A 25,679-nucleotide genomic window follows, 5' to 3' on the forward strand; every position below is an offset into this window, starting at 1 on the left:
CAGAAAATTTAGACAAATTGAAATTTAGAGTTATTCTAATTAGCAATAAAAATCCTTTTGGTAAATTTATGCTAGAGAAGTCAAAACTATCTTAATGTGTTTTTATTTGATTTATAATGAAGCATAGCAAACATATATTAGTAGAAAACTGCATAAAGCACAAGGATAGTTTATTGAATTATTGTAAATGAAACAACCACTACTATGGTAAAGAAATAGAACATACCAAGCATCTTGAAAGCCTCGTTATATTATTTCTGTTCATATCCCTGACATCTTTTCTCAGTGGCATCACCATTAGTCTGAATTTTATGATATTAATTTCTTTGTCTTTGAATATAATTTTATCATCTAAGGGTACATCCTTAAATATTCATTTTTTCAGTATTCAATTTATGAATGAACACATTTTGCATATATTCTTTTTTCTTTTTGTATTCTTCATTTTGTGTTATTCTTGTTGTTACAAACAGTTATTGCTTATTCATTTCTATTGCTGTGTCAGTTTCTATTGTATACATGTGTCATGATCTACAGTAGCCTGCTTCTATTGCATTTATGTGTCACAGTCTACTGTTTCCACTTTTAGGTTGTCATAAGTAATGATGTTATGAAGATTCTTAGACATGCATCTGGATATATAATATTGTACTTGTGTGTGTGTTTCTATAGGATTTGTATCCGGAAGTAGAATTGCTGCAACACAAGGAAACATAATCTCAAACCTACTTTCCTACATATTTACCAATTCACACACCTCCAGTAGTGTTTCGAATTCACATTGCACCAAATGCTGGTTTTGTTAGATTTTAAATTTTTATTAGGTTATTCAATGTATAATGATATATCTTTTTGTTTCAACTTGAATTTCCCTGATTATAAAAAGATTCTGCATCTTTTACTTTTCATGGTTTTTTTTTTTTTTTTTTTTTGAGTTAATTGCCTATTCAAGTCCTCTGGCCATTTTCTATTGGGTTATCTTTGTTTATATAATTGAGTCTAAGAGCAGTATGCATATTTTGAATATTAATCTTCTGTTATTTATATTGCAAATCGTTTCCTCTCCTTGTATTTAATTTTCATTAGATATAGTACCTTTAAATTTAGTAGAATTATGAATTTTCTCTCTTGTGATTATTGCTGTTTAGTCTTACTCAAGAAATCATTCCATACTACTAGAGTCATAAAAATATTATGCTCAATTATACTCTGAAGGATTTATAATTCTATCTTTTAAATTGAAGTGTTTTAACTACCTGAAATTTTTTGTAGCTTTTTAAAAAGTGTATATTTTTAAAAACTATTTTCTTCTTCTTACTGTTATTTTAATTTTTTGTTTTTCTGGTTGTGCTGCAGGGCATGTGGGATCTTAGTGCCTCAGTCAGTTCAATTCAGTGGTTCAGTCGTGTCTGACTCTTGGTGACCCCATGGACTGCAACATGCCTGACTCCCCTGTCCTTCACCATCTCCCGGAGCTTGCTCAAACTCATGTCCACTGAGTCTGTCATGCCATCCAACCATCTCGTCCTCTGTCATCCCCTTCTCCTCCTGCCTTCAACCTTTACCAGCATCAGGGTCTTTTCTAATGAGTTAGCACTTTGCATCAGGTGGCCGAAGTGTTGGAGCTTTAGCTTCAGCGTGAATCCTTCCAATGAACATTCAGGACTGACTTCCTTAAGGATTGACCAACTAGGGATCAAACCTTTGCCCCTTGCATTGGAAGCACAGAGTCTTAACCACTAGGTCTTCAGGGAATTCCCTGCAAATTTTCTTTTTTTTTAATACATGGGAAAAGAAAAAAATACAAATTTATTTTTAATATAGTATCTTATTTATTTTTTATTGAAATTTAACTTATATACAATAAAATGCACAAATATTAAGTCCACAAGGCTGTCAATGATTGAATTCACCAATGTAATCACTACTCTCAAGTTATATAGTTTTTTAATTATCCTAAAAGTTCCATCATTATTCTTTGCACACATAGTTTACCTGGTTTTAGTGTTCATATAAATGGATATTGTAGTAATATGTATCTTATTTCTCTCAACATATTTTAGGTACATTCTTATTTGCATGTCAGTAATTTTTTATTTTTTCATTTATATGGCTGAGTGGTATTATAATGTATGAAAGTAATATAGTATCTTTTAAAACCCCATTTTCTGTTGGTTGCTGATATATGGGAATGGCACTGATATTTTATATTAATTTTATATCCAACATTCTTGCTCCACTCTTTAATTCTGATAATTTATCTGTAAATTCTTAATTCTTTGCATATCATCTGTGATAATGATTTTGTCTCTTCCTTTCCAATGTTAATATCTTTTATTTCTATTTGCCTAGTACACTGACTAGGTCCTCTAGGACAATGTTGAATGAAAGTATTAAATAACAGTAATAAGCATCCTTGATTATTATCAATATCAGAGAAAAAGATGCAAACTTTACACTACTAAATATAAAGTTTCTCTTTTTCTTTCATTAACTTTGATCAGATATAGGCAACTTCATGTATTCCTGGAATAAACCTGATTTTTATATTTTTACAAACATAATTTCATTAATGTTTCCATATTTATATATATTTTTTTATTTACTACCACTTGCTTAAAGTTTTTACATTGATGTTCTCGACTAAGGTTACCTGAAATTTTCTCTGTTGTAATTTGATGCTAAGGTTAAGTTAACCTCAGGAAATGTGGTGGAGAGGATTTCTTCTTTTTATATTCTCTATTAGTTATATAAAACTGGAAGAATTTTTTCCTTACATGTTTGATAGATGGTCTTATGAAGCCAAGGTGGACTAGAATTTTTGTTGTGGGAATTTTTAAGTTACTGATTCTATTTTTCCAAGTCGATAAAAAATAAAAGTCATATTTTCTATTCTTTTTATAAACTTGAGAAGTTTATCTTTATGATATTTTAAAGTTGTTTTTTTTTTTAATTTTCTATATGTATTGGGATAAAACTGCTAGGTATATCCTTTTAAATATCTGAAACATTTCAAGATCTGAACTTTATTTCTGAATAGTTTTCTTTGTAAATAACATTCTTAAATTATTATTATAAAGCTTCTACTTCTAATAATACTTTCTCCCCTAAAGTATAATTATTTTTATTATGTAGTATTTTATGATGTATTTATTATATAGCATTATTATTTTTTTCTATGAATAGAGTAAAGCAATTACCCTTCCATTAATATATTTGGTGAACTTTCTTTTTACTACCCTTTACTTCCAACGTTTCCTGTATCCTTTCATTCCACTTCTAACTCTTAAGAAACTATACAATGCATTATTTGATACCAGTTGGACTATTCATGCCTAAATATGAGAGTATTACATGTATTTAAATGAAATATATTTGATAATACATTTAGAGTTAGGTCTGCCATCTTATACATTCTACCATTATGTTACATTCTGTTTGCCTTGCCTAACCTAGGTTCCTTTTTTGTCCTTTCTTGCCTTCTTTTGGATTAATATAAATTTTATTTTTCAATTCCCTCTTTTCTCCTGTACTAATTTACAAGTTATATACTCTGCTTTTATTTAATAGGTCCTCTAGAATTTACAACAGCCATACTTTATCAACATCTAATGTTTATCAATATCTTAAACCTCCTCTTAGCAAACATAAAATTTTAACTCCATTTACTCAATATATCCACCTCTCACATGATGGATTATTATTGTTCAAGTTTTTAATATTATTGTTTTTATTCTAAGAAGTCTTACCATTACTATCATGTGCAGTTAATATTTATTTTATATATACCCATATATGTTCTACTTTCTTTGCTTGTTTTTCCTTCCTACGTCTTTATCTAGAATTGCTTTTCTTTGGCCTGAAGTATATATTTTTTCAAATTTCCCATTTTGATGGTTTTCTTGTGGCTGTATTTCTCAGTTTTTATTTCTGTGAACATATCTTTATTTCATCTTCTTCCTTCAAACATATTTTCCCTAGACACAGAATTTCAAAGTGCTGGTTTTACTCTTTAACCGTATTGATGATATCATTGCATGGGTTCTGGCTTCAGTGCTGTGGCTGAGAACTGCTGTCTCACCGCCAATCATCTTACCTTAACTTCTCTGCCTGATTTAAGATTTGTCTTTGTTTTTAAACCTCTGCATTTTCACTATTGTCTCTAATGTGCATGGGTATAGCAGATCTATGATGGCAAAACCTATGGTTATCAATGTGGGATTTATGGTGACCAAGGAACTACGTAATGCTAAGTACCTGGTGCTAGAGTAAATTTATGAACCTGGAAGAATTTAGCATCAAAGATTACCATTGAGTCATAGAGAATTTCAAAACTGTGGGTGAAAAATGTGTCTTAGAGGCAATTCTCTGTCTTCAAATGCATTTATTTAGTAATAAGAAATGAGTTACACTTATCTTGCTTTCCAAGTGGCTCAGAGGGTAAAGAGTCTGCCTGCAATGCAGGAAACCAGGTTCCAATCCCTGGGTTGGGAAGATCCCCTGGAGAAGGGAATGGTAACCCACTCTAGTATTCTTGCCTGGAAAATCCCATGCATGGAGGAGCTTGGTAGGTTATAGTCCATGGGGTCACAAAGAGTCTGACAAATCTAGTCAAATGGAAACAAAATAATTAACCTAGAATCATAAAATGCATTTAGTATAAAAATAATTGAGATTCGGAAAATGAAAATGTTCATGATTCTATAGCGGAAAGTCGTGTGTCTTTCTTCAGAGGTTTCATTACTTAATTACTTGTAGAATGATATCAGAAAACATTTTTAGACCTCATTACAATTGGGAAATCAGGATTGCTGTGGAATGTTACCTAATTTGGAGAAAAAGAAAAACTGGTACACGTTAAGGTATACATATAGAAATTATTTCATTTGCAGGTAAAATCTATACAGAGACAAATAAAAGCTCTTCATGTAAGTATTGCTTAATTCCTTACAAACCTTCATGTTTTTTCCCTCCTCTCTGTTCCCACAGGATGGGAGAAAATATCTGCTCCCTACTGTTGTCCCCAAGCTTATGTATAGTCATTTTGCATCAGGTTTCTTCTTTCTTCCAAAATCTTTTGTGTAAACTATCACATGTAAGGTTACTGTTAATTTTCCTAAAATCTTATGATCCTAATACTACTCCATTTTACAAAAATACTTATCCAAATTCAGTAATTAAGTATGTATGTGCATTGAAGTCTTATACTAATAGAACCTAAGAATAAAGAGTTTTAAGAAATAAAGACAGGTTGGCAATGTAACTAAATAGCAATAATATAAAGACTGAAGAGAGTCCCATTGAATTTAGGAACTCAGGATTCATCAGTAACTAAGGAGAGGCAGTAAAGCAATGGGTTAGAAATGTGGCCGCTAATGTAGGACTGCTCAAATTTTTGTTGTGTTACTTAAAACCAAGTAACATTGAATGTGTTACTAACTCATAGATAGGTTCAACCTAAATGATTTAGTAATGTGATACATCCAGAACCATGTCTGGAACATAAAAAAGAAAACGTTGCAAATAATTGCAATTTATTAGGAAAATATCAGTGGAGCAGTAATATCATATGTTTAAATTGTAACAAGTTAAAAAATAAAAAGGAAGGTAATAAGTAGAAGAGATAAAGGTAACCATATTAACCCTGTTTGGCTATGAGATCAGTCATTAAATGACTTAGTGAAATGGAGGGGAATAATTTTCAGAATATAACAGAGATGAGTATGCTTGAATGCTCACAGATCAAGGCTGTAGGGAGTAAGAGAAAGACGATAAAGGAAAGTCAGGTGATCACTGATAGATGTCCAAGAGAAAAAGAGACAATTTGATCCAGAATTAGGTGGAATGTTTAATCTTAGGCACCAAGAATATAATTTTCCTTAGTGATGAGAGAAGGAAATAAAGAGAGAATGGTGTATTTACGAGCAAGTTACCATGGGTGCTATCAAGAAGTTAAGGGAATTGTTAAGAAATATGTTCTCTCTCTTTTTTTATTTTTTTTTTTTGAGGAAAGGATGGTGAGATTATCTGCTAAGAGAGAAAGTATACCAGAAAACATTAGAGATAATTAGGTTGGAATTTTATAGATAGTGAATAAGTTTTAAAAGAGCTGCAGTGGCAAAACAGAGAGAGATAATTAGGGAACATGGAAGAATTGCCAGAGAGAACTATTGGTTCATATGAAGTTAGAGACCAGAAGTTCATTGTAGCATTAATCTACATGGCTGTATATGTTTTATGCAGCAGCTTTCAGTGGACAGAATGAATTTGTATTAATGTAGGGATAGGATTTAATCAGAAGGGTTTTGTTTTATTGTTTCTGATTGCAATAAAGTCAGGCAATGAGAAGGACGTTGGCAGGAGACTGGCTGAGGTGGCAAAGCATGAAATCTCACTTGGACATGTATCTACTGAGGGCAGGAGGAGTCTCAACAACAGGGTGAAAGCATAACTTAAGAGAGTAGAAAAGTGAAATCGCTCAGTCATGTCCGACTCTGCGACCCCATGGACTGTAGCCTACCAGGCTCCTCCCTCCATGGGATTCTCCAGGCAAGACTACTGGAGTGGGTTGCCATTTCCTTCTCCAGAGGATCTTCCCGACCCAGGGATCGAACTTGGGTCTCCCGCAGTCCAGGCGGACGCTTTAACCTAGAGCCCCTAGCAAGTCTGAGAAACTGATGTTGATTGGATTAAGTTGAAAGAGCTTCAGGGCCAGGAAGCTATATTTGAGGAGCTACTGCTACTGCTGCTACTGCTAAGTCGCTTCAGTCATGTCCGACTCTGTGCGACCCCATAGACGGCAACCCACCAGGCTCCCCCGTCCCTGGGATCATCCAGGCAAGAATACTGGAGTGGGTTGCCATTTCCTTCTCCAGTGCATGAAAGTGAAAAATCAAAATGAAGTCACTCAGTTGTGTCTGACTCTTAGCGGCCTCATGGACTGCAGCCTACCAGGCTCCTCCATACGTGGGATTTTCCAGGCGAGAGTACTGGAGTGGGGTGCCATTGCCTTCTCCAGAGAAACATCTAAATTCATAATTGGAAGTATGAATAGCTTCGTTGTTGTTGTTCAGTCACTCAGTTGTGTCCAACTCTTTGTGACCCATGAACTGCAGCATCCTAGGCTTCCCTGTCCTTCACCATCTCCCAGAGCTTGCTAAAACTCATGGCCACAGAGTTGGTGATGCTTTCTAAACAGCTCGTCCTCTGTCATCCCCTTCTCCTGCATTCAATCTTTCCCAGCATCAGGGTCTTTTCTAATGAGTTGGCTTTTTGCATCAGATGGCCAAATATTGGAGCTTCAACGTAATTCCTTCCATGAATATTTAGGATTGACTGGTTTGATCTATTTGCAGACCAAGAGACTCTCAAGAGTCTTCTCCAATACCACATTTCAAAAGTATCAGTTTTTCAGCACTCAGCCTTTTTTATGGTCCACCTCTCACACCCATACATAAAAACCATAGCTTTGACTATGTGAACCTTTGTCGGCAAAGTAATGTCTCTGTTATTTTAATAAACTGTCCAAGATTTTCATAGCTTTTCTTCCAAGGAGCATGTGTCTTTTAATTTCGTGGCTACAGTCACCATGTGCAGTGGTTTTGGAGCCCAAGAAAATGAAGTCTGTCAGTGTTTCCACTGTTTCCCCATCTATTTGCCATGAAGTGATGGGACCAGATGCCATGATCTTAGTTTTCTGAATGTTGAGTTTTAAGCCAACTTTTTCACTCTCCTCTTCCATTTCTTCAAGAGGCTGTTTGCTTTCTGCCATAAGGGTGGTGTCATCTGCATATCTGAGGTTATCGATATTTTTCCTGGCAATCTTGATTCCAGCTTGTCCTTTATCCAGCCCAGCATTTCTCATGATGTACTCTGCATATAAGTTAAATAAGCAGAGTGACAATATACAGCCTTGATGTACTCTTTTCCTAATTTAGAACCAGTCTCTTCTTCCATGTCCGGTTCTAACTTTTGCTTCTTGACCTGCATACAGATTTCTTAGGAGGCAGGTAAGGTGGTCTGGTATTTCCATATGTTTAAGAATGTTCCACAGTTTTTTGTGATCCACACAATCAAAGGCTTTGGCATAGTCAATAAAGCAGAAATAGATGTTTTTCTGGAGCTCTCTTGCTTTTTCAGTGATCCAATGCATGTTGACAATTTGATCTCTGGTTCCTCTGCCTTTTCTAAATCCAGCTTGAACATCTGGAAGTTCTCAGTTCATGTACTGCTGAAGCCTAGCTTGGAGAATTCTGAGCAGAATTCTGCTAGTGTGTGAGATGAGTGCAGTTGTGCAGTGGTTTGTACATTCTTTGCCATTGCCTTTTTTGGGGATTGGAATGAAAATCTCAAAGAAAGGCATTTCAGGACTGGAATGACTTTTTCCAGTCCTGTGGCCACTGCTCAGTTTTCCAAATTTGCTGGCATATTGAGTGTGGTACTTTCACAGCATCATCTTTTAGGATTTGAAGTAGCTCAACTGGAATTCCATCACTTCTGCTAGCTTTGTTCATAGTGATGCTTCCTAAGGCCCACTTGACTTTGCATTCCAGGATATATGGCTCTAGGTGAGTGATGTCACCATCATGGTTATCTGCATCATTAAGATTTTTTTTTGTGTGTGTGTGTAGTTCTTCTGTGTATTCTTGCCACTTCTTCCTAATATTTTCTGCTTCTGTTAGGTTCATGCTGTTTCTGTCCCTTATTGTGCCCATCTTTACATGAAATATTCCCTTGGTATCTCTAATTTTCTTGAAGGGATCTCTAGTCATTCCCATTCTGTTGTTTTCCTTTATTTCTTTGCATTGTTCACTTAGGAAGGCTCTCTTACCTCTCCTTGCAATTCATTGGAACTCTAAATTCAGATGAGTATATCTTTCCTTTTTTCCTTTGCCTTTTGCTTCTCTTAATATTATTTGTAAGGCCCCCTCAACCATTTTGCCTTTTTGCATTTCTTTTTCTTGGGGATGCCTTCTAGACAATGAAAAATTCATAATTGTAAAGTTGGCAGAAGTGGGCTTCGTTTCACCTTTTAAGGTCAGTATAGTTCTAAGATCAGTGTAGTTGCTTCCCCATCCTCTGAATTTAGTCTGTATTGTGTTACCTATGCCATTCAATTGAAATGAGTCATGTACTTCAAATTAAATGTACTTTATTCCTAAATAATATTAAAGAACTCCTGTTTATATTTCTATTTTTCGACTCCCAAATTGAATTGAAACATTCCAGTATATTGACGTTATATAAATATGTGAAAGAGACTGTAAATATTTACCATGCCTTTTACATTTTGACACTTAAATTATTTAAGCATTCTTAATTTAAAAATATTTATTTGTTTTTATAACTCAAATGTTTTTCTAATAAGCTACAATTTTTTAAATTAATTACTGAATTTATAAAACTTCAAATCTATCTCTCAAGTAATTTTAAGAGTATTATGAATTTTTTTGTGGATTTCTAGCTTTATTTATAAATGGAGAAATTCCTTCACATGGACCTAAATACATGTATAATATCATCGAAGATACTTATCAAGAGAAAGCATTGCCAAGCAAATAATTACAGTATAGATTTACTAGACATGTGTTTAAAATTAAGGTTCCACTACCAGTATCTCCATGTCTTAAAAAGAGTGAATGGCTTTCCAAATGGTGAACTGTCAAGCTGTCAGTGTTTATTCTGCTGCCAGTGGCTAAGTGTATACAATGCCTGTGTCCGTATCACCTTGAGCAGGGTACTGTCAGTTTTTATAAGCTAACCAGGGTTGCTTCTGTGTAGAATTTGAATGTGAGATTGACCATTTTCCAAATTTTGGACAAGTCTGGGCTCTCTTGACATTGTATGACTAGAGGTTTGTTTTTTTTTTTTTTTTAATTTGGTAAGAGTATAAAAAGGATTATTTAATTTTTACTCATGCTGATAAAATGAAGGGTTTTCCTGATTTGATATTTTCTACATGTTCTTTTACTTTGATGTCAGGTGGTGATTCATTCAGTGGATGGTGTATTCAAGGTGTTAGACACTGTTTATCCTTGAAGATAAATTAGGAAAGCCTCAAAGCCAAATTTTGAAATCATCAAAGTTTTCTTTATCCTTAAACTTTCTCCAAGAGTATGGTTGTTCCTGTTTCTTTTCATCACAATACAAAATTTCCAAGAAGAAGAATTTAAGGAGTAATATCTTATTCAATCTTCTAAAACTAAGTTTATTAGAAGTCATTAAAGTACAAATTAAATTAAGTAGTTAATTTAAAGGATCAATTTGTGTTTTGTTTTTCCTTAGAAGATGAATTGTACAAAATATTTTTTGTTGGTGGTGCTTTTTTTTTGCTTATGTATCTGAAGTCTTCTTTGGTTTGGTTTTGCTAATGCTTCACTTTTTGTGAAGACTGAGTTTCAGCATTAAAATTTAATACTGTAGATTTAATGTTTTTGAACTTTATCACAAACAGGAAAACAGGGTCAGGGAAAATAGATTAAAACTGGCTTCACAACCAATATTAATTGTACAATAATGCTTATTCTCTTCATAAAATTGTTTCCTCATGTAAGCAGATGAAATAAAATGGTATAGCAGTGATCCTCTAGCTCCCAGGTATAGTCGTTTTTTAGATCTGTTTAGAATCTTTACTCAGGTTCTCCAACATTAAATCCACAAATGTAAAACCTACAGCTCTGCATTCTTGAGAAAACTTAATGTACTATTTTTGCAAAAGGTATTATATATAGATTGCCACTGGTCCATTTTTAATGAAATGTTTTCCTGCCTGGTATTTAGAAAGAGGAAAAAGCAGCCTTGCCTTAAAGTGGCCAGTTATTTAATAGAGTACTGGTATTCTTCAGTGTCGTATTTGTATTCTGATTCTACAATATATAAAATAACACTTTCCTTTTTGTATTACCCTGTTTTATGTTTCTCTCTAGCATTTTTTGTAAACTGAAATTATGTACATATATGTAGTTATATGTATAATCCTCACATATGTATATATATGTGTGTGTGTATATATATATATATATATATATATATATACAGGTCAATGTAATCACTTTACTTGTTTATATTCTGTGTTTCCCATTATAGTGTGACTCACACTGTGTAATGACACATTACAGTGTGATCCCCCAATGCATGGCATATAATAGATGTTCATTAATTATTTAATGAATGAACTAATGATTACATGTGTATTCTGACATAAGAATGTATAAGATTCTTCTATGTATCTACAAATGTGATAAGCATGTTTTCCCTTTATTCAAGTGAAAAATAATATGTGCACATAAATTATTGTTGACATGCCACACTAGAAAGTATTTGTGTGTGCATCATTTCCTTCATTGTATCCTTAATACCTAGTAGAGTTAGTCTTTCGGTCGCAAAAATACAATAAATTATTTTAGTGATTCTTAAGTAAGATGTTGTATAATTTGTTTGCAGTGATTCATAGACAGTATGGAAATAGTAGATTGATTATTTAAGCAAATAGATTGATTATTCCAAGCAAAATGGAAGGGCTCACAGAAGTGCAGTCTTGTCAGAAATTGCTGATATTTGTAATTCAAGGTCATTTTTAAATAACTAGGCTAGATTTAATATGGTGTAATGGAAAAGTACAGTTTTGCTGACAGATATAACAAGGTTGAAATTCTGTCAATGACTGTGATTTTTAGGACTACTAAACCTAGTAAGTCTCAATTTCTTTATCTGTAGACTATGAATGATACTGTCTATTCTTTAATATTGTAAGGTTAAGTGAATTTATGTTTGTAGGTTACATAGTAAAAGATAACTAAAATAATGCTAATTCGAATATGAACAGTAATCTGTGTGAGCCAGTTCAAGAAATGCAAAGTATAGTTGCTATTGTCACAAGAAATTGCTATGTGAGGTGGAGGAATAATTTCATTTTAGATGTGATTGACAGAGCATTATGAATGGCAGTCACAGTGACAGCATGAGCATTAACCTTTTTGTTTTCTTTAATGTTATTTCTGCATCTAAAATTCTGCAAGTCTGTTAATCAAACTTGGGAGCATCTACAGTTCAATGGGAAGCTAATAGCAGAGAGTCTAGTAGCCAGCATAGCCTGCATAAACCCAGTGTTTATAATTAAACTCGTTATTGGAAAATCTGCCATCCTTATTTACTGCCATATTTCCAACAGTAAATTTATCTCTTGGAAAGTGTATATAATGGATAGAATCTAGAAGTTGCTGTGAATTGGCAATGTATTGTGAATACTCCACCTGTTTTTCTCCCACCCTACTTTATATATAATACACATAATAGACTTCATTTCATGAGTTTTTATTTTGATGCATCTTCAAGAAAATATTTTGTACCTCAAAGTTAGGTAATATTCAAGCCAGTATCTCATAAAATTTCCAATCTGTTGGACCTTCAAAATTACTGACCCCAGCAGTTTCCTGATATATAAAAGGAATTCTGCACTCTTGAAAAGTATACACTATGGAAGGGATTATTTCTACTTCAAAGGGAACCCATCTCTTATCATGACACAGAAGAGATAGTTGTATCCAGTGATGTTTAGAGTGAGCTGTTGCTTGGATAGAGGTGACTTCTGAAGATATCCTGCTTCAGGCAAGCAGCACTTACAGCCTCTCAGAGAGAACAGGAGCACTCTCTTTTGGTGGGTGGAATGATGCTGACTTCTCCAATATGGGGAAAGGATGTCTAATTCCAGTTAAACATTTTTTTGTGTGTGTGGAAAAAGAGCCAATGATATTTTTCAAAAGACTATGAAATCTGGATTGCGTGCTCAGTATGGATTACTTTCCCACTGTTTGTTGTTGTTGTTGTTCTTCTATGGACAGTAATCTATGTGAGCCAACGCAAGAAATGCAAAGTCTAGTTTCTATTCTCAAAAGAAATTGCCATCTGACGTGGAGGATTAATTTCAGTTAGGTGTGATTAACAGAGCACAGAAAAAAGCTTGTTATGAGGCAACTAGTTGCTCTAGGCATGCAGACTCTTGGTAAATGTTTACAGACATGTATGTGCTCAAAGAAACCCAGAGAGTCTGATTCATGGGTTCACATGTTAAAAACTGACTCAGTTAAGAGTTTAGACCATACCTGGTACAAAGGAAGCAAGGTTCAGTTTCCTGCCTACTCTATTGGACAGCACCCACAGTCAGACTTAATGGAATCTGCCTCACCCCACCTTCCTCTCTGTCTTTCTCACACACACACACACACACCACCACGACCACCACCACCACGACCACCCCCGCCAGTGAAGCTTCAGTCCAGCTCAAATTCACCTACACAATGTGATTTTAGCCACAAATGGTGATTCATGTCCAAGTTAAGAATACGGAGAACTGAGAAACATTTGCTCATATGTTCTCCTCTGACAAGGTCTCATTGTCATCATTGAACTTAAGTGGCAGATACCAAGATCTATTTCAAAGAGGTTACATGAATCAGCAAACAGTGGCAAGAAGGTGTCACACTGCATGCAAGTCATTTGCCCACATATATTGAAAGTTCACAACAGATTAATTTGTTATATAGTGATATTCCTGGTATGGTAGGTTCAGCTGAAGCATAATCCCAAGAGTTTATCATTATGCCTGAAATTATCTGCTTTGTTCACTTCTGAATTTCTCAGTAATCTGTTAAAATATTTGATTATATATCTCTCTTATTCTCCCAGAACTGTCTTGACTCCTTCAGGGGATTATAAATTCTCCTTCCACAGGAACTGGATTTTTACCACTGGAAAATGTTTTAATAGTCCAGGCACATAATCTCACCAAATTTGCTAATAAGAATTTCAACAACCCAATTGCTTCGGGATTCTTCATTCAAACTAATGAAATACTATGTTCATATCAGTGATGATAATTTAAATTGTAGTCCTGGCTTTTGGTCACTGCTGACTGTATTTGCATCCTTCCTGCCTTTCCCAGCCCTCCAGTAATTTTAGTTTCTTTTATGATCAGAAGACTTGACACACTAAAGCTAGTCAGGCACCATTAAGACTTTCAATTCAAATAAGCTGTTCAGTGGTGACTGGAAAATGAAGGTATTGATGTTTGCTAATTTGTTCTGAATAGAAACTATGTTATTAAAAAACATTTTTTAGAGACTTTGAGATGCCTTGGATGTTCAAACATCCCTTTTAAAGTTTCTGCTATTAATTTGTATTCTGTTTCTGCCAAGATTTGCTTTTTGATAAAAAGGTCGTATGTTGCAATAAAAATAAGAAACACAATTTTTTTGCATTTTTAAAAGTTGAAACACTTGATTTGTATGCTAAAAGCAACATATTGACATTACTAAAGACAGGAATTTTCCAGGCATACAACACTATTATAACCAGGAAGAAAAAACTTGTTTTAAAAGTTAAAAATAATTAAAAATTTCTCTTTGTGTTTAAAGGAGCAAATATTTCTGAAAGTTCATCAGAAGTATCAAGTAATTTAAAATTTTAGAGCAACAGTTTTCTTGCTTGCAGTTTGAAATAGAGTTTGGTCTATGGCCATAACACCCAATCTCATCTGGAATAGAGTTGCTCTCTAGACATAGCATTTTGTGATTCTTTCATTCTAATATTATATTCTATCCATAAAGCATTCTGAAGCAATATTTTAAAAATCTATGTTTGTGTTCAGTCGCTTTGATCATGTCCGATTCTTTGCAGCACTATGGACTGTAGCCCACTGGGCTCCTGTATCAATGAGATTCTCCAGGCAAGAAAACTGGAGTGAGTTGCCATGCCCTCCGCCAGGGGATCTTTCCAACCCAGGAATTGAACCTACATCTCAGGCATCTGCTGCATTGCAGGTGGATTCTTTACACATTGAGCCACCTAGGAAAAACAGCAGAACAATTTATTTCCAGATATTTTCAATGAAGCTAAAATATACAGTTTATATATCATATTACAGTAAGTAGGACTATATATATTAAATCAATTTGTGGTCTTATTTATTGAGGATTCCAATTTTTGATTACTATAAAAATATCTAATGTAGTTTTTTGTTTGTTTGTTTGTTTTTGTTTTTGTTTTAATTTTATTTTTTTTTAAACTTACATAATTGTATTAGTTTTGCCAAATATCAAAATGAATCCGCCACCAGTGTACATGTGTTCCTTCAAGTCAGTTCAGTCACTCAGTCATGTCCAACTCTTTGAGACCCCATGGACTGTAGCATGCCAGGCTTCCCTGTCCATCACTAACTCCCAGAGCTTGCTCAGACTCATGTCCATTGAGTCAGTGATGCCATCCAACCATCTTATCCTCTGTCGTTCTGTCTCCTGCTTTCAATCTTTCCCAGCATCAGGGTCTTTTCCAGTGAGGCAGTTCTTCCCATCATGCGGCCAAAGTATTGGAGTTTCAGCATCAAGCTTCCAATGAATATTCAGGATTGATTTCCTTTAGGATTAACTGATTTGATCTCCTTGCAGTCCAAGGGACTCTCAAGCATCTTCTCCAACACCACAGTTCAACAGCATCAATTCTTTGGCATTCAGCTTTCTTTATAGTCCAACTCTCACATCCATAAATGACTACTGGAAAAAACATAGCTTTGACTAGATGGCCCTTTTTTGGCAAAGAAATATCTCTGCTTTTTAATATGCTCTCTATGTTGGTATAACTTTTCTTCCAAGGAGCCAGCATCTTTTAATTTCATGATTCCTGTCACCATCTGCAGTGATTTTGGAGCCTCCAAAATTAAAGTCTCTCCCTGTTTCCATCATTTCCCCATCTATTTGCCATGAAGTGATGTGACCAGATGCCATGATCTTAGTTTTTTGAATGTTGAGTTAAGCTAGCTTTTTCATTCTTTAATTCATTTACTTATTTTAATTGGAGGCTAATTACTTTACAATATTGTGGTGGTTTTTGCCATACATTGGCATGAATCAGCCACAGGTGTACATGGGTTCCCATCCTGAAACCCCGTCCCACCTCCCTCCCCATCTCATCCCTCTGGGGGTGCCAGCACACCGGCTTTGAGTGCACTGCTTCATGCATTGAACTTGAACTGGTCATCTATTTCACATATGGTAATGTACATGTTTCAATGCTATTCTCTCAAATCATCCCACCCTCACCTTCAGCCACAGAGTGCAACTCTATTTTTTCACTTTCATCAAGAGACTCTTTAGTTCCTCTTTGCTTTCTACCATAAGAGTGGTGTCATCTGCATATCTGAGGTTATTAATATTTCTCCCAGCAATCTTGATTCCAGCTTATGCTTCATCCAGCCCAGCATTTCAATGGTGTATTCTGGATATAAGTTAAACAATCAGGGTGACAATATACAGCTTTGACATACTCCTTTCCCACTTTAGAACCAGTCTGTTGTTCCATGTCCAATTCTAACTGTTGCTTCTTAACCTGCATAGAGATTTCTTAGGAGGCAGGTAAGATGGTCTGGTATTCCCATCTATTTGAGAATCTTCCACAGTTTGTTATGATCCAATGGATGTTGGCAATTTGATCCCAAGTTCCTCTGCCTTTTCTAAATCCAGCTGTACATCTGGAAATTCATGGTTCATGTACTGTTGAAGCCTGACTTGGAGAATTTTGACCATTACTTTGCTAGCGTGTGAGATGAGTACAATTGTGCGCTTGTTTGAGCATTCTTTGGCATTGCTTTTCTTTGGGATTCGAATGAAAACTGACCTTTTCCAGTCCTGTAGCCACTGCTGAGTTTTCTAAATTTGGTGGTATATGGAGTGCAGCATCACATCACATCACATCACTTTCACAGCATCATCTTTTAGGATTTGAAATAGCTCAACTGGAATTCCATCACCTCCACTAGCTTTGTTAATAGTGATGCTTCCTGAGGCCCACTTGACTTGACATTCCAGAATGTCTGGCTCTAGGTGAGTGATCACACTATTGTGGCTATCTGGGTCATGAAGATCCTTTTTGTATAGTTCTTTTGTGTATTCTTGCCACCTCTTCTTAATATCTTCTGCTTCTGTTAGGTCCATACCATTCTGTCCTTTATTGCAATTTTACATATAATAATAAACTTCAAAATTCTTGCCATAACCCACATCTTTAATATATGAAATATGTCTTCATTTGATTTCCTATGGTGAAGATTTGAAAGTAAGAACTCTGAAATAGAATGCCTAAGAATTATAGATTTATTTGTTCTAGCTTAAAAAATTAATATCCATACTTTGTTTTATAAAAAAGGTTGCTTAGATTTTTTATTAATAGATAATTAATTTAAATTTATTTATAGTTAAAAATTTTCATTTTATCAGTAACTTCTTATTAAAATATTAATGTTCACATTGTTATTTTGTATCCTGAAGCTAGTAGTCCATGCTGAATCCCAAGTGTTTACTAATCATTAAAAAAGTATATCAGTTCAGTTCAGTTCAGTCACTCAGTTGTGTCCGACTCTTTGCAACCACATGAATTGCAGCACGCCAGGCCTCCTTGTCCATCACCAACTCCCAGAGTTCACTCAAACTTACGTCCATCGAGTAGGTGATGCCATCCAGCCATCTCATCCTCTGTCGTCCCCTTCTCCTCCTGCCCCCAATTCCCCCCCAGCATCAGAGTCTTTTCCAAAGAGTCAACTCTTCGTATGAGGTGGCCAAAGTACTGGAGTTTCAGCTTTAGCATCATTCCTTCCAAAGAACACCCAGGACTGATCTCCTTTAGAATGGACTGGTTGGATCTCCTTGCAGTCCAAGGGACTCTCAAGCTTCTTCTCCAACACCACAGTTCAAAAGCATCAATTCTTCTACACTCAGCTTTCTTCACAGTCCAACTCTCACATCCATACATGACCAGTGGAAAAACCATAGCCTTGACTAGACGGACCTTTGTTGGCAGAGTAATGTCTCTGCTTTGGAATATGCTATCTAGGTTGGTCATAACTTTCCTTCCAAGGAGTAAGCGTCTTTTAATTTCATGGCTGCAATCACCATCTGCAGTGATTCTGCATTCAAATATTCTTTATTCAAAATAAAGTCTGACACTGTTTCCACTGTTTCCCCATCTATTTCCCATGAAATGATGGGACAAGATGCCATGACCTTAGTTTTCTGAATGTTGAGCTTTAAGCCAACTTTTTCACTCTCCTCTTTCACTTTCATCAAGAGGCTTTTTAGTTCCTCTTCACAAAAGTATATAAATGATTGCAAATATAATAAATAAGATTTTTAAAAGTTAAAAAAAATCTATATCTTATTCTTTCCCTGGTCTGCAGTTTTTTATAAGAGCTTTAATCATAAAATATGTATTATCTCAAATTTTGCCATATTTGAAAGAATTTTTAAGGTGATGGTTAAATGTTTTTATCCAAAAATAGAGCTTTTTTATTCCAACGCATAGTAGTAGTATTGTCATTAGTAAGTTTATGGAACTTGATGTTGCTGGTATGTGTGTTCTTTTCAAGGCTACAGATTCTATTTTGAGAAATTGTTGTTTTTGTTTTGTTTTTACCATAAACTGTGAGCATTTTCATCAGGGCCTTAAGTGTCTTTCCAGTAAATTGTCTGTGGATAGAAAACTAAGTTTGCACAGCATTCTTTCCAATATGAAAAGTAAATATGTTTGGAAGTGGAGATACTCTTTAGCAATTTGAGGTATTTTTATTAATCACAGTATTTCGGGTACAATAAGGGGCTTTTACGTTTATTGGCAGTGAAACTTGATTTAAAATTATTCAATAAGTATATTTATCAGGGTTATTAAACTCCATTATAATAGTAAAATAGCATTTCTGGAATTCTTTTTTATAATCAAAAGTGAGAAATGAATCTCACTTTAAAAAATAATTTTAAAATATCTTGGATTAATATAGGTTAGACCTTGAAATGTCTAATTAATAAGATGAATGCATCTAGCTGAATATAATCACTCTGAGAAAGTCACTTGATGCTCATGAGGAGAAAAGTACTTATCTGCTTAAAATGTTTTCAAGCAATTCTTAATCAGAAGCTATGGAAAGTTTTATTACCTTGGAGTGCTTGAATAAAAGTAGGTTTTGTGGGTTTAAATGGAAAAGCATTTGAAATGTTTTGCTTGAAAATTTCTTCTTTTGATTCATTCAAGTTTGATATGAATCTATATCCCAAAAGGAGATGAGAAATCTTTCGGGTTCAGAAATCTTTCAGGTTCAGACTCATGCATTTCACAATGTCTGATTGTCACCATTTGGAGCAATAATATGATCTGAATGAATGTACTTTCATTAAATAGGAGACAGTGTCTTTTAGATTGTGAAAAAAAAAAAGTCACATTTCTGCCTCATATAGGAACTGTTGTACTAATAGATATTTCTCCCTTCCAAAGAAAATTGGAAACTGAAGGATTATTCTTGGGATCAAACAAAGTAATAACAATTCAGGAACTGGGTTCTTATCCATTCTTAAACATATTCAAGTTTCTCCAAGTAGACACATTTTTTTGGTTCATCACAAACATTTCTGAGCGATCACAAAATTAGGGAAAATTTAGCAGTCATTTGGTCTTCCCAGGTTTCTCAGTGGTAAAGAATCCACCTGCCAATGCAGGAAACACAGGTTTGATCCCTGGGTGGAAAAGATCCCCTGGAATAGGAAATGGCAACACACTTCAGTATTCTTGCCTGGAAAATCTCATGGACATAGAAGCCTGGCATGCTACAGTACATGGAGTCGCAAAGAGTCAGACATGACTGAGTGACTGAGCACACGTGCACTTAGCAGTCATTTAGTGAAACATCTCTATCTTACATATGTAGTCCTGAGTTTTGTGGGTTGGAGACATTCTTAAAAATCATTATTTTGTTATAAAAACCAAGCCTAGATTTCTAGTTCAGTGTTTTTTCTGCTATATTAAAGTTCTTTCCACAATTTCAAAACCTATACCTGTTAGAAGTAAACAGTAAAGAGATATTTTCTGTATTTTTTTTTTCCTCATTGTAAGTATAGAAGCTTGTTAGTCGCTCAGTTGTGTCTGAGTCTTTGTGACCTTGTGGACTGTAGCCTGCTCTCTGTCCATGGAATTCTCCAGGCAGGAATACTGGAGTGGGTTGTCATTCCTTTCTCCAGGGAATCTTCCTGACCTAGGGATTGAACCTGGGTCTCCCCAATTGTGGACAGAATCTGTACCATCTGAGTCGCCAGGGAAGCCCAATGCCGCCAGGGAAGCCCTGAAGTGTAAGTATGGAACTGGTCTTTAAGTATATCCCTGGTTATTTTATAGTTATAAATCCTAAGGAGAAAAATCAATTGTATTTAATATCTCACTAATAAGAGCTTCACACTTTTTTTTTTTTTTAGAAAATAGCAAATTCTCTGGCTTACCTCTTAAAACCCCAGGTTATTGAAATAAGGAAATATTTTTGTCCCTACTCTTTTTTTTTTTTTAGTCTTAGTGACTTTAAAGCTCTTCCCAAGTAATGCTGTACTCTGTTAACTTTATTCTACAGTGTTTAATTCCTTTGATTATGGTTTTCATTCTGTCTGCCCTCTGGTAAGGAAGGATAAAAGGCTCATGGACATTTCCTGATGGGAGAGACTGACTGAGGGGGAAACTGAGTCTTGTTCTGATGGGCAGGGCCATGCTCAGTAAATCAAAACAGAGTTTTGCCAAGAGAACGCACTGGTCATAGCAAACACCCTCTTCCAATAACACAAGGTGTCCATATCTACACATGGACATCACCAGATGGTCAATACCGAAATCAGATTGATTATATTTTTGCAGCCAAAGATGGAGAAGCTTTATATAGTTAGCAAAAACAAGATCAGGAGCTGACTGTGGCTCAGACCATGAACTCCTTATCGCCAAATTCAGAACTTAAGTTGAAGAAGGTAGGGAAAACCACTAGACCATTCAGGTATGACCTAAATCAAATCCCTTACAATTATACAGTGGGAGTGACAAATAGATTCAAGGGATAAGATCTGATAGACAGAGTGCCTGAAGAAATATGGACTGAGGTTCGTTACATTGTAGAGAAAGGTAGTGATCAAGACATTCCCCAAGAAAAAGAAATGCAAAAAGGCAAAATGGTTGTCTGAGGAGGCCCTACAGATAGCTGAAAAAAGAAAAGACACAAAAGGCAAAGAAGAAAAGGAAAGATATATCCATCTGAATGCAGAGATCCAAAGAATGGCAAGGAAAGATAAGAAAGCCCTCCTAAGTGATCAGTGCAAAGAATAGAAGAAAGCAATAGAATAGGAAAGACTAGAGATCTCTTCAGGAAAATTAGAGATACCAAGGGAACATTTCATGCAAAGATGGGCACAATAAAGGAAAGAAACGATATGGACCTAACAGAAGCAGAAGATATTAAGAAGAGATGGCAAGAATACACCAAAAAACTATACAAAAAAGATCTTCATGATCCAGATAACCATGATGGTGTGATCGCTCACCTAGAGCCAGACATCCTGGAATGCGAAGTCAAGTGGGCCTTAGGAAGCATCACTATGAACAAAGAGGTGATGGAATTCCAGTAGAGTTGTTTCAAATCTTAAAATATGATGTTATGAAAGTGCTGCACTCCATATGCCAGCAAATTTGGAAAACTCAGCAGTGGCCACAGGACTGCAAAAGGTCAGTTTTCATAACAATCCCCAGGAAAGGCAATGCCAAAGAATGTTCAAACTACTGCACAACTGTGCCATCTCACACGCTAGCAAAGTGATGTTCAAAATTCTCCAAGCCAGGCTTCAACAGTACGTGAACCATGAACTTCCTGATATTCAACCTGGATTTAGAAAAGGCAGACAAACCAGAAATAAATTGCCAACATTCGCTGGATCATTGAAATAGAAAGGGTGTTCCAGAAAATCATCTATTTTTGCTCTATTGACCACACCAAAGCCTTTGACTGTGTGGATCACAATAAACTGTTAACATTCTTAAAGAGATGGGAATACCAGACTACCTGACCTGCCTCCTGAGAAAACTGTATGCAGGTCAAAAAGCAACAGTTAGAACTGGACTTGGAACAACATACTGGTTCTAAATAGGGAAAGGACTACCTCAGGGCTGTATATTGTCACCCTGCTTATTTAACTTATATGCAGAGTACATCATGAGAAATGCTGGACTGGATGAAGCACAAGATGGAGTCAATATTGCTGGGAGAAATATCAATAACCTCAGATATGCAGATGACACCTCCTTTATAGCAGAAAGTGAAGTAGAACTAAAGAGCCTCTTGATGAAAAGGAAAGAGGAGAGTGAAAAAGTTGGCTTAAAATACAACATTCAGAAAACGAAGATCATGGCATCCAGTCCCATCACTTCATGGCGAATGGATGGGGAAACAATGGAAACACTGTGAGACTTTATTTTTGGGGGCTCCAAAATCACTGCAGATGGTGACTGCAGCCATGAAATTAAAAGACACTTGCTCCTTGGAAGCAAAGTTATGACCTACCTAAAGAGCATATTAAAAAGCAGAGACATTACTTTGCCAACAAAGGTCCGTCTAGTCAAAGCTATGGTTTTTCCAGTAGTCATGTATGGATGTGAGAGTTGGACTATAAAGACAGCTGAGTGCTAAAGAATTGATGCTTTTGAACTGTGGCATTGGAGAAGACTCTTGAGAGTCCCTTAGACTGCAAGGAGATCCAACCAGTCCATCCTAAAGGAAATCAGTCCTGAATATTCATAGGACAGACTGATGCTGAAGATGAAACTCCAATACTTTGGCCACCTGATGCGAAGTGACTCATTTGAAAAGACCCTGATGCTGGGAAAGATTGAAGCCATGAGGAGAAGAAGACAACAGAGGATGAGATGGTTGGATGGCATCACTGGCTCTATTGACATGAGTTTGAAAAACTCCTGGAGTTGGTGATGGACAGGGAAGCCTGGCATGCTAAAGTCCATGGGGTCACAAAGAGTCAGACACAACTGAGTGACTGAACTGAATGACAGTGTTTAATGTAATATTTAATGTTTAGTTTTGTCTTTGTTCTTTCCCTGCTCAAAATTTATTTTTAAAAGTAGAGGTAATATTTCCATTCATTTGTTTAAAGCCTTATTTTTTTTTTTTTTTTACAATTGCAACCACATTTTGCCTCACTATCAATGACATTCAATTTTGCCTTATTGTTGTTAACAGAAACACATTTTGATTAAAAATAAATGAGTATACAGATAAGGCTGATTTACATTTCTGAGAAGTTTTTTTCATAAATCATTTTTAGTTAAATATAATCCAAACTAGATTTTTCTAGCCAGAGTGCTTTCTGCCACAATGTAATCAGACAAAAATATGTTAGGGTTATTGTGCCAAACATCTTTCAACAGAACAAGGTTTGAGTGAAACATCACAGCAAGAATAGCCCTATACTGAAGGATAGAATCACAGGTCTCTTCCAGACCATATATCAACAGAGAATTATGAGTACTTGCTATTGGCAGGGTTATCTTTTTAGTGGGAATATAAATATAGATGATAGATAGGCAGAAAGATAGATAAACAGATGATAGATACATAATAGAATATTCTCTCTTGGAAAATTCTATGGGCAGGGAAGCCTAGAGGGCTACAGTCCATGGGGTTGCAAAGAGTTAGATATGACTGAGTGCCTGAGCATGCATGTAATATAAATATGATAAATGGTATGGATATAGATATCCAAATAAACATAAGAAGCAACATAGACCAAAGACACACTATATAAGTAAGCTATTTTGTGAAAGTGAAAGTATTAGTCACTCAACTGTGCCTGACTCTTCACGACCCAATGGACTATAACTCACCAGGCTCTGCCCAGAAATTCTCCAGGCAAGAATACTGGAGTGGGTAGCCATTCCTCCAGGGGATCTTCCCAACCAGGGATCGAGCCACGATCTCCTGCACTGAAGGCAGATTCTTTACCACCAGAGACACCAGGGAAGTTATCTTTATACTGTACGTTATAGGTTCATAACAGATGCACACAGAAATAGTTCTGATGCTGCTTCAGATCTTGCTCAAGTAGTATCATAGCATAAGATATAGAAATACTCAAATAGTATGATAGTATAAGATATAGAATTACTCGAGTAGTATGGTAGTATAACATATGGAAATAGAGGAAACCAGAATTGAAAGAGACACGTGTACCCCAATGTTCATCGCAGCACTGTTTATAATAGCCAGGACATGGAAGCAACCTAGATGCCCATCAGCAGATGAATGGATAAGAAAGCTGTGGTACATATACACAATGGAGTATTACTCAGCCATTAAAAAGAATACATTTGAATCAGTTCTAATGAGGTGGATGAAACTGGAGCCTATTATACAGAGTGAAGTAAGCCAGAAAGAAAAACACCAATACAGTATACTAACGCATATATATGGAATTTAGAAAGATGGTAACAATAACCCTGTATACGAGACAGCAAAAGAGACACTGATGTATAGAACAGTCTTTTGGTCTCTGTGGGAGAGGGAGAGGGTGGGATGATTTGGGAGAATGGCGTTGAAACATGTATAACATCATATATGAAACGAGTCGCCAGTCCAGGTTCGATGTACGATACTGGATGCTTGGGGCTGGTGCACTGGGACGACCCGGGGGGATGGTATGGGAAGGGAGGAGGGAGGAGGGTTCAGGATGGGGAACACATGTATACCTGTGGCAGATTCATTTTGATATATGGCAAAACCAATACAATATTGTAAAGTTAAAAATAAAATAAAAATTTAAAAAAAATAAAAAATTAAGGCATATCAAGCCTGAAGAACACACACACACACAAAAAAAAAAGATATGGAAATACTTGAGTAATGGCATAGTGTAGGATATAGAAATCTAAAGTCACTCAGAACATTAGAGATTGTGCCATGCTTACCTGTTGACTGTACAGCTTTATTAAAACAACTGATTTGAAAATAATCTGCTTATTTGCCTGGGGCCAGGGGTGTGTGTAGAACAAAAAAGAAATAGCAGTAGCAGAAGATTTGCAACTAATTTAACAACTAAATATTCAATTCATTAGTAAGTAGGAAAACTTGAAGTTTATTATAGATAATATTAAATAAATATTATTAGTAGAAAATAGCATTGTTATTAGAAAATAACATTGTATATACCGAGTGTCTAGCATTCTAATCTGATTTATCTGATTTAGTTACTATCAACAAGGGAAATTATCCAAATATATGAGATATCAAAAACTAACAAAAGTTTTGAGTTTCTGATGCCTGAACTTGGTTATAATTAATTAAATTTAGAGGCTATTGAAGAAAAGGAATTATGTAGCCTCTTTACATATTTTGATCAGCGATGCAATTCAGTGTGATACAATCACATTGTATTTAGGGTGGTGTTCAATAGGGAATGAAATCAGTAATTATTGACAAGTCTTCTGATAATAATTTTAATGTTATGATTTAGGAAATATTCTAATCATTTTTATTTATAGAATTTTAATTTTACAAATACTAAAAATTGTTTCCATGGATAGAAGGACCTTATACCTGCAAGGAATAAACTAAGATTGTATTTCATATTTTTATCATAGTTAAGGATTCTGTTAATATTAACCACTTACTCAAAGGAAGTGTTAAAAGTATTTTAAGATATTTTTCATTTTAATATAAAAACCCATCTTTTACTTTGATATCAAATTTTATGAATTATCTTCTCTGCATTATATCAATATAATAGAATACACATTTGAATGATAACATGGTGTGACCCTACCTGGTAATATCCACTCAT

At 35.2% G+C, this 25,679-nt stretch overlaps 1 protein-coding gene across 2 annotated transcripts in view; it reads left to right on the plus strand.

The window, feature by feature from the left end:
* The window catches only part of GRID2 (glutamate ionotropic receptor delta type subunit 2), a 1,632,436-nt gene that overhangs the window by 1,016,021 nt on the left and 590,736 nt on the right, over positions 1-25,679 (plus strand). The gene's annotated exons all lie outside the window — the stretch shown is intronic.

The sequence above is a fragment of the Bos grunniens genome, chromosome 6, assembly GCF_055505025.1.
Source record: "Bos grunniens cultivar Pamir isolate PY7600 chromosome 6, Bosgru_T2T1.0, whole genome shotgun sequence".
NCBI lineage: Eukaryota > Metazoa > Chordata > Mammalia > Artiodactyla > Bovidae > Bos > Bos grunniens.